Source organism: Rissa tridactyla, chromosome W (assembly GCF_028500815.1).
Source record: "Rissa tridactyla isolate bRisTri1 chromosome W, bRisTri1.patW.cur.20221130, whole genome shotgun sequence".
NCBI classification, from domain to species: domain Eukaryota; kingdom Metazoa; phylum Chordata; class Aves; order Charadriiformes; family Laridae; genus Rissa; species Rissa tridactyla.
Window position 1 is genome coordinate 15,858,844 of NC_071496.1, and position 12,688 is coordinate 15,871,531.

Here is a 12,688-nt window from a genome sequence, read left to right on the forward strand (position 1 = left end):
TCCTTGCCCATCCCTTCTGAAGAGCTTATAGCCATCCATCGAAGCACTCCAGTTGTGTGAGTCATCCCACCATGTTTCCGTGATTGCAACTGTCTTAACTTTCCTGCTGCACAATGGCTTCCAACTCCTCCTGTTTGTTGCCCATGCTGCGTGCATTGGTATAGATGCACTTCAGTTGGGCTATTGATCCTGTCACCTTTTTTGGGGAGAAGTCCTAATTCCTATGTGACTCTTTTCAGGTTCTTATGTGGTTTCTAACACTTCAACAACCCTTGCATCTTTGCTGCTGCATGGATTTCCATCCCTTACCTCCACTGAGATGACTAAGGTGCTGCGTGCATTAGTACAGGGACATTTCAAATGTGCTCCAGTGTACTCAGTACATCATGGAGCAGACTGAAGGATCTCGCTAGCACACTGTCCCTCAAACATTGGCATGCCAACCCCAGGCTTATCTCTAGTGAGCCTGGTTTTATCCCTTCCCCCCTTCAAATCTAGTTTAAAGCTGTTTCCATGAGCCCTGCTAACTCTTGTGCAAAGATCCTTTTCCCCCTTTGAGACAGGTGTACTCTGTCTGTCACCAACAGGCCTGGTGTTGTGTAGACCATCATCAAAAAACCCAAAATTCTGCTGTTGAAACCAGGCTCAGAGACAGGTATTGATCTGTTGGCTCTTCCTGTTTCTTCCTTCATCATTCTCTGCAACTAGAAGGACAGAGGAGAACACTACTTGTGTTCCTGATCCCTTAACCAGCCGTCCCAAGGCCCTGAAGTCTCTTTTGATCACCCTCGGACTTATTGTTGCAACTTCATCACTGCCTACATGAAAAATCAATAATGGATAATAATCTGAGGCGTATACCAGGGTAGGAAGCTTTCTCTTCACATCTTTAACCCAGGCCCCAAGGAGGCAGCAGATTTCCCTAAGAAGTGCTCCGGTGGGCATATTTGGCCTTCTGTTCCCCTCAGAAAAGAGTCTCCTATGACAATAACTCATCTTTTTTTCTCTATGGAAGTGGTTTTGATGCAGGGCTGTCATGGTTTTGGCCAAATTGGCCAATGGCCAGCAACAGATGCTCTCCCCCCACCTCTTGTACACAGAGAGGAGGAGGAAAGATAAAGAGATTTACGAGTTTAGAAGAAACTAAACTACTTTAATGGAATATTAATAATGAAATAAAAAGGAAACAATGAAATAGATACAGTATGTACAAAACCATATTAAGCTCCCAGGATGACGTCACCAGCAGGCACTGGGGAAGTCACAGACTGGACTCAGCGATGGGTGGGAACTGGGTTCCAGAGATGGAGTCAGGAACCCATGGATCGGGATCAAAGGCAGATGAACAGGCAGGGTCCTCCTTGGACGACGGCCATTGAAGAAAAAAAGTCTGACCCTTTGGTCCCTCAGCTTTTATACTGAGCATGGGGCAGATGGGATGGAATACCCCTGTTGGTCAATTTTGGGTCACCTGTCCTGTCCCCTCCTCCCTGCAGGTGGGACCCCTCTACACTTTTCCATTTCTGACCCTCCAACAGGGCAAATAACGAAGTTACCTGACCTTGGTTGGTATAGCAATAAGTATAAGCAAGATCCTCTCTGCATACCATTCCTTGGCACAAACTGTAAACATTGGTCTTATCACTTTGAGAACGAACAGTTTTCTGCACAATATGCTGTTAATTTCAGAGAGTTAGAAGAGGCCTAGCTAAGAAGTAAAATTACTGGACCGAAAGTTGGTTCTGTTTTACCTCAAACCAGGACAAGGGCATAGGCCAACTTAACCTTGACAACACCTCTAACCTAGATGAACCATCATCCTCATCATTGTTCAGTTCCACTTGCAGAGCTTCATACCTATTATGCAAGGGCACCTGGGAAGGTGAGATAGTCATGGAGGAGACACGCCTGCTGTGCCAGGCAGGAACTTGTTACCATTCTCCCCTATCCCTTAAGTCACTGTTTTCTGCTGGGTGGAGAGAGGATAGGGGAACCTCCATGTGATACGTCCTGTCTGCCTGACAGGTCTGTCCCAGGGAAGGTAGGGTGTGATTCCAGTAATCTGTCTCTCAGATTCCCTGATACTCCTCAACCTACTCACCTCCTCTCAGAACTCTATAACTAAGCCGAGGAGTTCCTCTACCTGGGCACACCTCCCACAGGTGTACTCACTACTGCCATCCAATACTGGCATAAGAGTAGGGCAAATTTTCTTTTCTGTTTCTACTTCTACATCTTTCAAGATAGGGTCTTTAAAAGGTTCTCCTTTTGCCCCGACTACTGACATATAATTCTTCCCTATCTCTATTCCTTTTGGAAGTTTCTGAATGGTTGATTTTTCAGCTTCTGTATCCACTAAAAATAAAACCTCCTCCTTATGGGGACCTATTAATAATTTTATCAAGGGCTCTGTTGATGTTTAAGTCCCCAAAAGATATAGCCCCTGACACCCCTATTCTTCTTTGAACATTTTCTCATCTTGTTCTCGCTTACGACAGTTCCTCTGAACATGTCCCCTCTTGTTACAGTAGTAACAGACAGGAATTGTGAATCTCTCCCTATGAGGCTGTCCTCTGGTTGTCTGCTCTATTCTTTTTTCCCTTTTCTCTCTAAACGGATTCTGATTTTTCTGACTTTCTTTTACTGCTGCTACAAAAATTTTTGTCCCTTTTCCTCAGCAGTAAATAAGATCCTTAAAATGGATTGTATTTCTTCCCAGGTATAAGTATTAGGTCCTAAAAATTGGTCTAGTTTTTCTGCTACTCCAAGGGGATCATCTAATAGGGTCCCCATTTCTTTCTTGAAATTCCTTACATCTGTGGTATTTAATGGAACTGCCACAAACCCGATGCCTCCCTGATTGCCTCTGAGGGGTACTTCTCGTAAGGGATATAGAGAAGCTCCCCCAGATGTGGCAGTTCTACTTCTCGTACATGCAGCCGGAGGTCGATCTAATTCCGGTGCTGTTGGTGGTGGAGGCAGGGGTAACGGTGGCACTGGTGGGGGTACTACGGCCCCTGGAGGGAGAGCCGCTGTCGGAGGAGGATTGTTAGGATATGGAGGTGGTAAGTTATCCAGTGGTTCCCCTTTATCATCTTTTTCCTTCCCTTTTTCATCTTTGTTTCCTTCTTCTTTCTCAGACTTTTCATCCGTTTTTAATGTAAGTATTGAAGCTGGAAAAGGACGTGAAGTCCTGATCCATAATCCTGCATAATCACTTTCCTCCTGACTAAAAGGTTCCTTTGAATTAACATATAGATTTAAGGCCTGGCAAATCCAGTCTTCAAAGGATCCAAAAACAGGCCAAAAGACATGTGGTTTTAAAGGTTTCTTCGGCCATTCAATCATACAATAGTGAACTAATTTTAATTTACTTTTTCCTTTTCTGGGGCCCCTTTCATTCCAATTCCTAATCATTATTCCTAATGGACTTTCCAATGGTATATCTGGTAATTTGCTCCCTTTCCTCTGGTCCTGGGTCTTCGATTTTGTCTGACCCATCTAGGAATTTTACTGTGGCAATTCCTACAGCCCTTGGTTACCAGTAAGAGTGTCTTGCAGGGGGTTTAGGACCTATCACCCACCCACGAATCCTATAGGAATCGCTTCGGTCCTTCGCCGGCCAAGTCCCTCGCGGGAGATTGGAACCGCGGTTAGAAGACCTCCACAATCACTTCGGAACCAGGTTCCGTCTCAATCACACTCTTACACACAGGCAACCGAATCGGTATACACCGAAATCCTGCAGCCTGACACCTGGGTGGCAGCATGTTCCCATTGGAGCTCTGTCTGGGAAGCTGCATCAGTCACGGCAGGTGCAGAGTTTAGAGGGGACCTGGCCTTCTGTTGGGTGGATACCATTGCTCCCTGGTCAAGCTAGCAGAACTACAGCGCCATTCCTATGAGCCCTTCCACATGAATTGCTGCACCACACCCTGGTTGCTAGTGCTCCCTAGGGATTTCTTTTATATGTGTGAGGGGCTTGGCTGCCATTGCTCCTGGCCCTGCCCAGGTCTCTTCATCCGCTCATACGCAAGCTGCGGGCTCCTGGTAGGTCTCTCTGCTCCCCTGAGAGCAGTTTTCCCCGGTTCAGGAATCCCCTTGTGCACCATGCTAGAGCCAGTTTTGTTTAATATCTTTATCAATGATCTGGATGAGGGGATTGAGTGCACCCTCAGTAAGTTTGCAGATGACACCAAGCTAGGTGGGAGTGTTGATCTGCTTGAGGGCAGGGAGAGTCTACAGAGGGACCTGGACAGGCTGGATCGATGGGCCAAGGCCAACTGTATGAGGTTTAATAAGGCCAAGTGCCGGGTCCTGCATTTCAGCCACAACAACCCCAAGCAACACTACAGGCTTGAGGAAGAGTGGCAGGAAGCTGCCCAGCAGAAAAGGACCTGGGGGTGCTGGTGGACGGCCAGCTTAATATGAGCCAGCAGTGTGCCCAGGCGGCCAAGAAGGCCAACAGCATTCTGGCTTGTACATCTGAAGTGCATCTATACCAATGCACGCAGTATGCGCAACAAACAGGGGGAGCTTGAAGCCATGATGCACCAAGAAAACTACGACATAGTGGCTATCACAGAAACGTGGTGGGATGCCTCACATGACTGGAGTGCCACAATCAATGGCTACAAGCTCTTTGGGAGGGACAGACAGGAAAGGAGAGGTGGAGGAGTGGCCCTGTATGTTAGAGAATGCTATGAGAGCTCGGAAATCAAGTATACTGATGATGGGGTGGAGAGTGTTTGGATCAGGTTAAGGGCCGATAAAGCTGATATTGCTGTGGGAGTTTGCTATAGACCTCCCAACCAAAGCAGTGAGGCGGATGAAGCTTTCTATAAGCAGCTGGGGGAAATCTCATGGTCACTTGCCATTGTTCTTGTGGGGGACTTTAACCTCCCGGATATCTGCTGGGAATACAACACAGCAGAGAGGGAACAATCCAGGAGGTTCCTGGAATGTGTGGAAGATAACTTCCTCACACAGCTGGTAAGCGAGCCGACGAGGGAAGGTGCCCTCCTGGACCTGCTTCTTGTGAACAGGGAAGAACTTGTGGGGGAAGTAAAGGTTGGAGGCTATCTAGGGCACAGTGATCATGAGATGATCGAATTTCTGATTCTTGGAGAAACAAGGAGAGGGGTTAGTAAAACTGCCACCTTAGACTTCCGGAGGGCAAATTTTGACCTGTTCAGAAGACTGCTGGACAAAATCCCTTGGGAGGCTGCCCTGAAGGATATAGGAGCCCAGGAAGGCTGGACATACTTCAAGAGAGAAGTCTTAAAGGCACAGGAGGAGGCTGTCCCTGTGTGCCGAAAAACAAGTAGGCAGGGAAGGAGACCGGCCTGGCTAAATAGGGACCTTTGGCTGGACCTCAAGAACAAAAGGAGAGCCTATGACCTCTGGAAGAAGGGGCAGGTCTCTCATGAAGACTATAAGGATATAGCGAAGCTATGCAGGGAGAAAATTAGGAGAGCCAAAGCGCAGCTAGAGCTCAACCTAGCTACAGCTGTTAAGGATAACAAAAAATGTTTCTATAAATTCATTAACAACAAAAGGAGGATTAGGGAAAATCTCCCTCCCTTATTGGATGCAGAGGGAAACATAGTCACAAAGGATGAGGAAAAGGCTGAGGTGCTCAATGCCTACTTTGCCTCAGTCTTTAGCAGTGGAACGAGCTGTTCCCTGGGCACCCAGCCTCATGAGCTGGGAGACAGGGAGGGGAAGCTGAACGAGGTCATCACAATTAAAGAGGAAGTGATCTGTGACCTGCTATACCGCTTGGATGCGCACAAGTCTATGGGACCGGATGGGTTACATCCAAGAGTGCTGAAAGAGTTGGCAGACGTGCTCGCCAAGCCACTTTCCATGATCTACCTGAAGTCATGGCTAACTGGGGAGGTCCCAATGGACTGGAGGGTAGCAAATGTAGCACCCATCTACAAAAAAGGCAGAAAGGAGGATCCGGGAAACTATAGGCCTGTCAGTCTGACCTCGGTACCAGGGAAGGTCATGGAGCAGATCATCTTGAGTGCCATTACAACTCACATAATGGACAAGCAGGGGATCAGGCCTAGTCAGCAGGGTTTATGAAAGGCAGGTCCTGCCTGACGAACCTGATCTCCTTCTATGACAAGATGACCCGATTATTGGATGAGGGAAAGGCTGTGGACATTGTCTACCTAGACTTTCGAAAAGCATTTGACACTGTCCCCCATAGAATTCTCATGGAAAAACTGGTGGCTCATGGCCTGGATGAGCATACGATCTGCTGGATCAAGCACTGGCTGGATGGGCGGTCCCAAAGAGTGGTGGTCAATGGAGTTAAATCCAGCTGGTGGCCGGTCACAAGTGGTGTCCCTCAGGGCTCCGTGTTGGGACCATTTCTGTTTAACATCTTTATTGATGACCTTGATAAGGCCATAGAGTGTATCATCAGCAAGTTCGCAGATGACACAAAGCTAAGCGGGAGTGTTGATCTGCATGAGGATAGGGAGGCTCTACAGAGAGACTTGGATAGATTGGATCGATGGGCCAATGCTAATGGAATGTGCTTCAACAAGGCCAAGTGCCGGGTCCTGCGCTTGGGCCACAACAACCCCATGCATCGCTACAGGCTTGGGGAAGTGTGGCTGGAGAGCTGCCTGGCAGAAAAGGACCTGGGGGTTCTAATTGACAAGCGGCTGAACATGAGCCAGCAGTGTGCCCAGGTGGCCAAGAGGGCCAATGGCATCCTGGCTTGTATTAGAAATAGTGTGACCAGCAGAAGGAGGGAGGTGATTGTCCCCCTGTACTCAGCACTGCTGAGGCCACACCTTGAGTATTGTGTCCAGTTCTGGGCACCTCAATATGAGAGAGATATCGAGGTGCTGGAGCGAGTGCAGAGGAGGGCAACGAAGCTGGTGAAGGGCCTGCAGAATAAATCTTATGAGGAGCGACTGAAGGAGCTGGGACTGTTTAGTTTGAGGAAGAGGAGGCTGAGGGGAGACCTCATCGCTCTCTACAACTACTTGAAAGGACGTTGTAGAGAGGTTGGTGCTGGTCTCTTCTCACAGGTAATTAGCGATAGAACAAGAGGGAATGGCTTCAAGCTGCAGCAGGGTAGGTTTAGGCTGGACATTAGGAAAAAATTCTTCACAGAAAGAGTGGTCAGACACTGGAATAGGCTGCCCAGGGAGGTGGTGGAGTCACCATCCCTGAATGTATTTAAGACTCGTTTAGATGTGGTGTTAAGGGATATGGTGTAAGGGAGAACTTTGTAGAGTGGAGATGATGGTTGGACTCGATGATCCCAAGGGTCTTTTCGAACCTAAATGATTCTATGATTCTATGATTCTATGATCTCAAAGGTCCTTTCCAACCATGAAGATTCTATGGTTCTATGATATGCTGCAGATCGTGCTGGCACCGGAGCTGCTTGCCTCAGCAACTCAACTTCTTGTGCACCCCCAGCCTACTCACTGGCGGGGTGGTGTGAGAAGCAGAAAAGGCCTTGACTCTGTGTAAGCATTGTTCAACAGTAACTAAAACATTCCTGTATTATCAACACTGTTTTCAGCACAAATCCAAAACATAGCCCCATACAAGCTACTGTGAAGAAAATTAACGCTATCCCAGACAAAAAACAGTTCAATTGCTCCAGGGAAGTACCTGTTTCAGCATGGATTCTCCACAAGCCACAGTCCCTTTGGAAAGGGATGCCTGCTCTGCTATGAAGTGCCTCCTACTTCTCTGGCCTTGCTATTCCCTCTGCTGTTTCTCACTCTTTTCCCTTCCTCCTCTACCTAGCTGGAGTTTTCTGCCCTTTCATAGAATCATAGAATCATAGGGTTGGAAGGGACCTCTGGAGATCATCTAGTCCAACCCCACTGCCAGAGCAGGGTCACCTAGAGCAGGTTGCACAGGAACACGTCCAGGCAGGTTTTGAATGTCTCCAGAGAAGGAGACTCCACCACCTCTCTGGGCAGCCTGTTCCAGTGCTCTGACACCCTCAAAGTAAAGAAGTTCCTCCTCATGTTTAGGTGGAACTTCCTATGCTCAAGTTTGTGCCCATTACCTCTTGTCCTGTCACTGGGCACCACTGAAAAGAGCCTGGCCCCATCCTCCTGACACCCACCCTTTAAGTATTTACAAGTGGTGATAAGGTCCCCCCTCAGCCGTCTTTTTTCCAGACTGAAAAGACCCAAATCCCTCAGCCTTTCTTCATAAGAGAGGTGTTCGAGTCCCCTATTCATCTTGGTAGCCCTTTGCTGTACCCTTTCCAGCAGTTCCCTGTTCCTTCCCTTCTGGGGAGCCCAGAACTGGACACAGTACTCCAGGTGGGGCCTCACCAGGGCAGAGTAGAGGGGGAGGATGACCTCCCTCGACCTGCTGGCCACACTCCTCTTGATGCACCCCAGGATGCCCTTGGCCTTCTTGGCCACAAGGGCACATCGCTGGCTCATGGTCATCCTGTTGTCCACCAGGACTCCCAGGTCTCTTTCCGCAGAGCTGCTCTCCAGCAGGTCAGCCCCCAACCTGTATTGGTGCATGGGGTTATTCCTCCCCAGGTGCAGCACCCTACACAATTTCTTTCTTAATTTCTTACACTTTCTTAAATATGTTTTCACAGAGGCATCACAAACTTTGCTGACTGAATCAGCTTCGGCCCGCAGTGGGGCCACTGTGGAACTGGCTGTGCCCAGCACAGGTCAACCCTTGACCTTCTTCCACAGAGACCACCCCTGCAGCTCCCCTACTACAAAACCTTGCCACATACACCCAGTACAATGAGAAGCTTAGATATGTAAACCCTTTTTTGACAGCTGCTGACAGGGCTGAGAAGACACATTATATTTTCTTCTGCTTAGAAGATAAAATATCCTTCATGGGGTGTAAGGTGGTTTGAATACAGTTTTACCTTCCAGACATAAAGTGGCATACACAAAAAGATATTATGTATCTTATGTATTACTGTGTAATGTTAGCTATGACTCTGAAAAAGAGGTTAATTTTTGCAGATAATTTTTCTTTAATCGATGCCTAATTTTCACAAATTTTAAAAATGGATTCCTAGATGAGATCCTAATTTTGAGGATCTACAAAAATTATATGTTTTTAAAGAACATTAAGAAATCATGTAAGAAGTTAAGTATTGTTTTTGCAGAAGGAACAACTTGGCCAGTCTGCAATGATGTAGCTAGAGAATGATTAACAACACAAAGTCTGATCAAGAGACATGCAAGAATGCTCATCCCTTAGACAAAGGAGAAACCAGTCTATGCTGGATTGGTAGTTTAATGGGAGGATGAATGTTTAACTGAGACCAGCTACCATGGGCAATAATACCAAAAAAGGGAAGAAATAAACAGGTGAAGTAAGGGGTTTAGGAGGGGTGATGGGAAGAAGTAAACAGAGGTGGAGCAAACGGAAGTAGTTTTAGGCAAATCTGATAGGCTGTAAACCCTGGAGTACCTAGCCAATGGGGAAACAGGGGAGGGAAATTTCATCCAGGAAAAGGGAATAAAAAGAAGTTATTTCAGGAACTCAGGTGTGCCTACCTGCTAGGTCACCTGTTTTTGCAAGAATGTTTAAATAAAATGTGCTTCATATTGATCACTGCCTGAGACGTGGTTATTGGATAAGGAACATTTCTCACAATCAGAAATTTCAAAATTGCTGTGTTGGAAATTGCAATGTACAGGTGTTGGTGAATAACCGCACATTCAGTTTGTCTCTAGGCACATAAAATACTATCCACTTGGTATATATTTTTCTTTTATTTTCTCATACCAATTGTAAGGATACTGCTTTCCTACATGGACAAAAGACCTACATTGAGGGGTATGTGTAGAAAAAAGGTTATGATGAAACCATTTTGACAGAATAAAGAGTCCTTAGCTTGTGTGGATCTCAGTTCATCTATTCTTGTATCCATGTGTGACATAGAGAGACTGATTATTTAATCTTTTGCTCTGTCTTGAAAATTAGGGTGATAAAGTCATTCAGATTCTATGACACTAAAAGAGTTCTTTTATGGAAGAAAATAAGTTTTAATTGGAAATGCTTACTCAGCTTATCAAAGTATCTTAATTGCATCAATATTTAGAGAGGAAAGAATGCAGAAAAATACAGTTAAGGTTAGAATTTAAACATAACCTAGTCTAATGAAACTGAATAGGACATCAAAAAGCCCCCAGTGTTTTCCCTATATGGGGTAAAAATTGATGCGAGGCATTACTTAAAGTATGAAATACATGTAGTAGAGCTTTGCAGTACATACTGTGAATCATAAAAGACTAAAAAGGAAAAGCAATGAACATAAATAAATTTTACATCATAACAGCTTAAAATTTATCTTCAGAATGATTGCTGCATAATGTATCATATTTTACAGTCAGTAAAAATGCAACTGATTTTCTTCAAAAATGCTGCAGCTTTTAGCAAAAAAGTAAAGAATATCTTAACTTCTACATATTATCTACAGTCCATCCACTGTAAGCTTAGTAATTGCATTTAGGCATAAGCCACTTCAAAAAAAAACAAGAAAAAGAAATTAGCTGAACAGAAAGGAAATGTAATTATGCCATTCAAAAAATGTAATATTCAGCTTACTCATGAGCAGTAATAAAAAAATTGCATCTGACTGTATTTGGTTTACATGGCAAGGTTTTTGTAGCAGGGTGGCTGCAGGGGTGGGTTCTATGAGAAGACGCCAGAAACTGCCCCCATATTGGACAGTTTCAGCTGGCTCCAAAATGGACCTGCTGCTGGGCAAAGCTGAGTCAATCAGCAAAGCTGGTGGTGCCTCTGTGATAACATATTTAAGAAAGGGTAAAAAACACTGCACAAATAGCTGTGTGAGAGAGAAGTAGTGAGAAAATGTGTGAGAAATAACTATGCAAACACCAAGGTCCCCTCCCAAGAAGGAGGGGAAGGAGGTGCTCCAGGCACCAGAGCAGAGATTCCCCTGCAGCCCATAGGGAAGACCATGATGGTGCAGGTCGTCCTTCTGCAGTCCATGGAGTGCCACAGTAGAGCAGATATCCACCCTGCAGCCTGTGGAGGATCCCATGCCGCAGGAGATTGATAGACCTTGAAGGAAGCTGCAGCCTGTGGAGAGTCCACACTGGAACATGTTCCTGGCAGCACCTGTGGCATGTGGGGGACACACACTGGACCAGAATGTTCCTGAAGAACTGTAGACTGTGGAAAAGGACCCATGCTGGAGCAGTTCTTGAGGAACTGCAGACCATAGGAAGGACCCATATTGAGAAGAGAGAAGAAGAGAGAAGAGATTTTCAGTTGGAAGGGACCTACAATCATCACCTAGTCCAACTGCCTGACCACTTCAGGGCTGACCAAATGTTAAAGCATGTTATTAAGGGCATTGTCTAAATGCCTCTTTGTCTTGGTTAGAGGCTTAGTGAAAAAGTAAAATTACTGAACAGAAAATCGGTTCTGTTTTACCTCAAACCAGGACACTCTTAAACATAGACAAGCTTGGGGCATCAACCACCTCTTTAGGAAGCCTATTCCAGTGTTTGACCACCCTCTCAGTAAAGAAATGTTTCCTAATGTCCAGGCTAAACCTCCCCTGGAGCAGCTTTGACCCATTCCCATGCATCCTGTCACTGGATACAAGGGAGAAGAGGTCAGAACCTCTCTCTCCACTTCTCCTCCTCAGGAAGCTGTAGAGAGCAATGAGGTCGCCCCCTCAGCCTCCTTTTCTCCAAACTAGACAAACCTAGAGTGCTTAGCTGCTCCTCATAGGGCATTGCTTCCAGCCCTTTCACCAGTTTTGTTGCCCTCCTCTGGACGCATTCAAGGACCTTAACATCCTTCTTAAATTGTGGGGCCCAGAACTGCACACATTACTCAAGGTGAGGCTGCACCAACACTGAATACAGTGGGATAGTCATCTCTCTTGACAGGCTGGTTATACTGTGTTTGAGGCACCTCAGGATGCAGTTTGCCCTCTTGGCTGCCAGGGCACAATGCTGACTCCTATTGAGCCTAGTGTCAACCAGCACCCCCAGATCCCTTTCTGCAGGGCTGCTCTCCAGCCACTCCTCTCCCAATCTATACTTGTGCCCAGCATTACTCCATCCCAGGTGCAGAATCCAGCATTTGTACTTGTTAAATTTCATGCCATTAATCATTGCCCAATGCTCTAATCTATCTAGATCCTTCTGCAAGGCCTCTTGGCCCTCAAGAGAGTCACCAGCACCTCCCAGTTTGGTATCATCAGCAAAGTTGCTAATGGTGCATTCAACTCCTTCGTCCAGGTCGCTGATTAAAATACTGAACAGAACTGGCCCTATAATTGAGCCTTGAGTTAACAGGACTTTCCCTTTATGAACCCACGTTGGCTGTGCCTGATGATTGCATCATTATGCACAGAGTACCAGTTGGTGTTGAGACTCAGGAAAGTTCCACCCTTCCCTAAGTGGTAAGAAAGCAATGGTATGCTGAAAGGAATATACACATTAGAAATCCCTGTACATATAATCAACATTATCATAACTGAGGCAGCACCAGATCATGTAGGGGAAAATATAGAAAAGCAGCAATGTTAAACTCTTGCAGAGTTCTGTTGGTTGTGTTTTGGAGTTCCTCACAGCTCTGCCCACTAAGGGGAAATATAAGAGCTACACATCCTTTCCCCTACACATTTATATACCAGCATTAATTTTGCCAATGAAGGCCA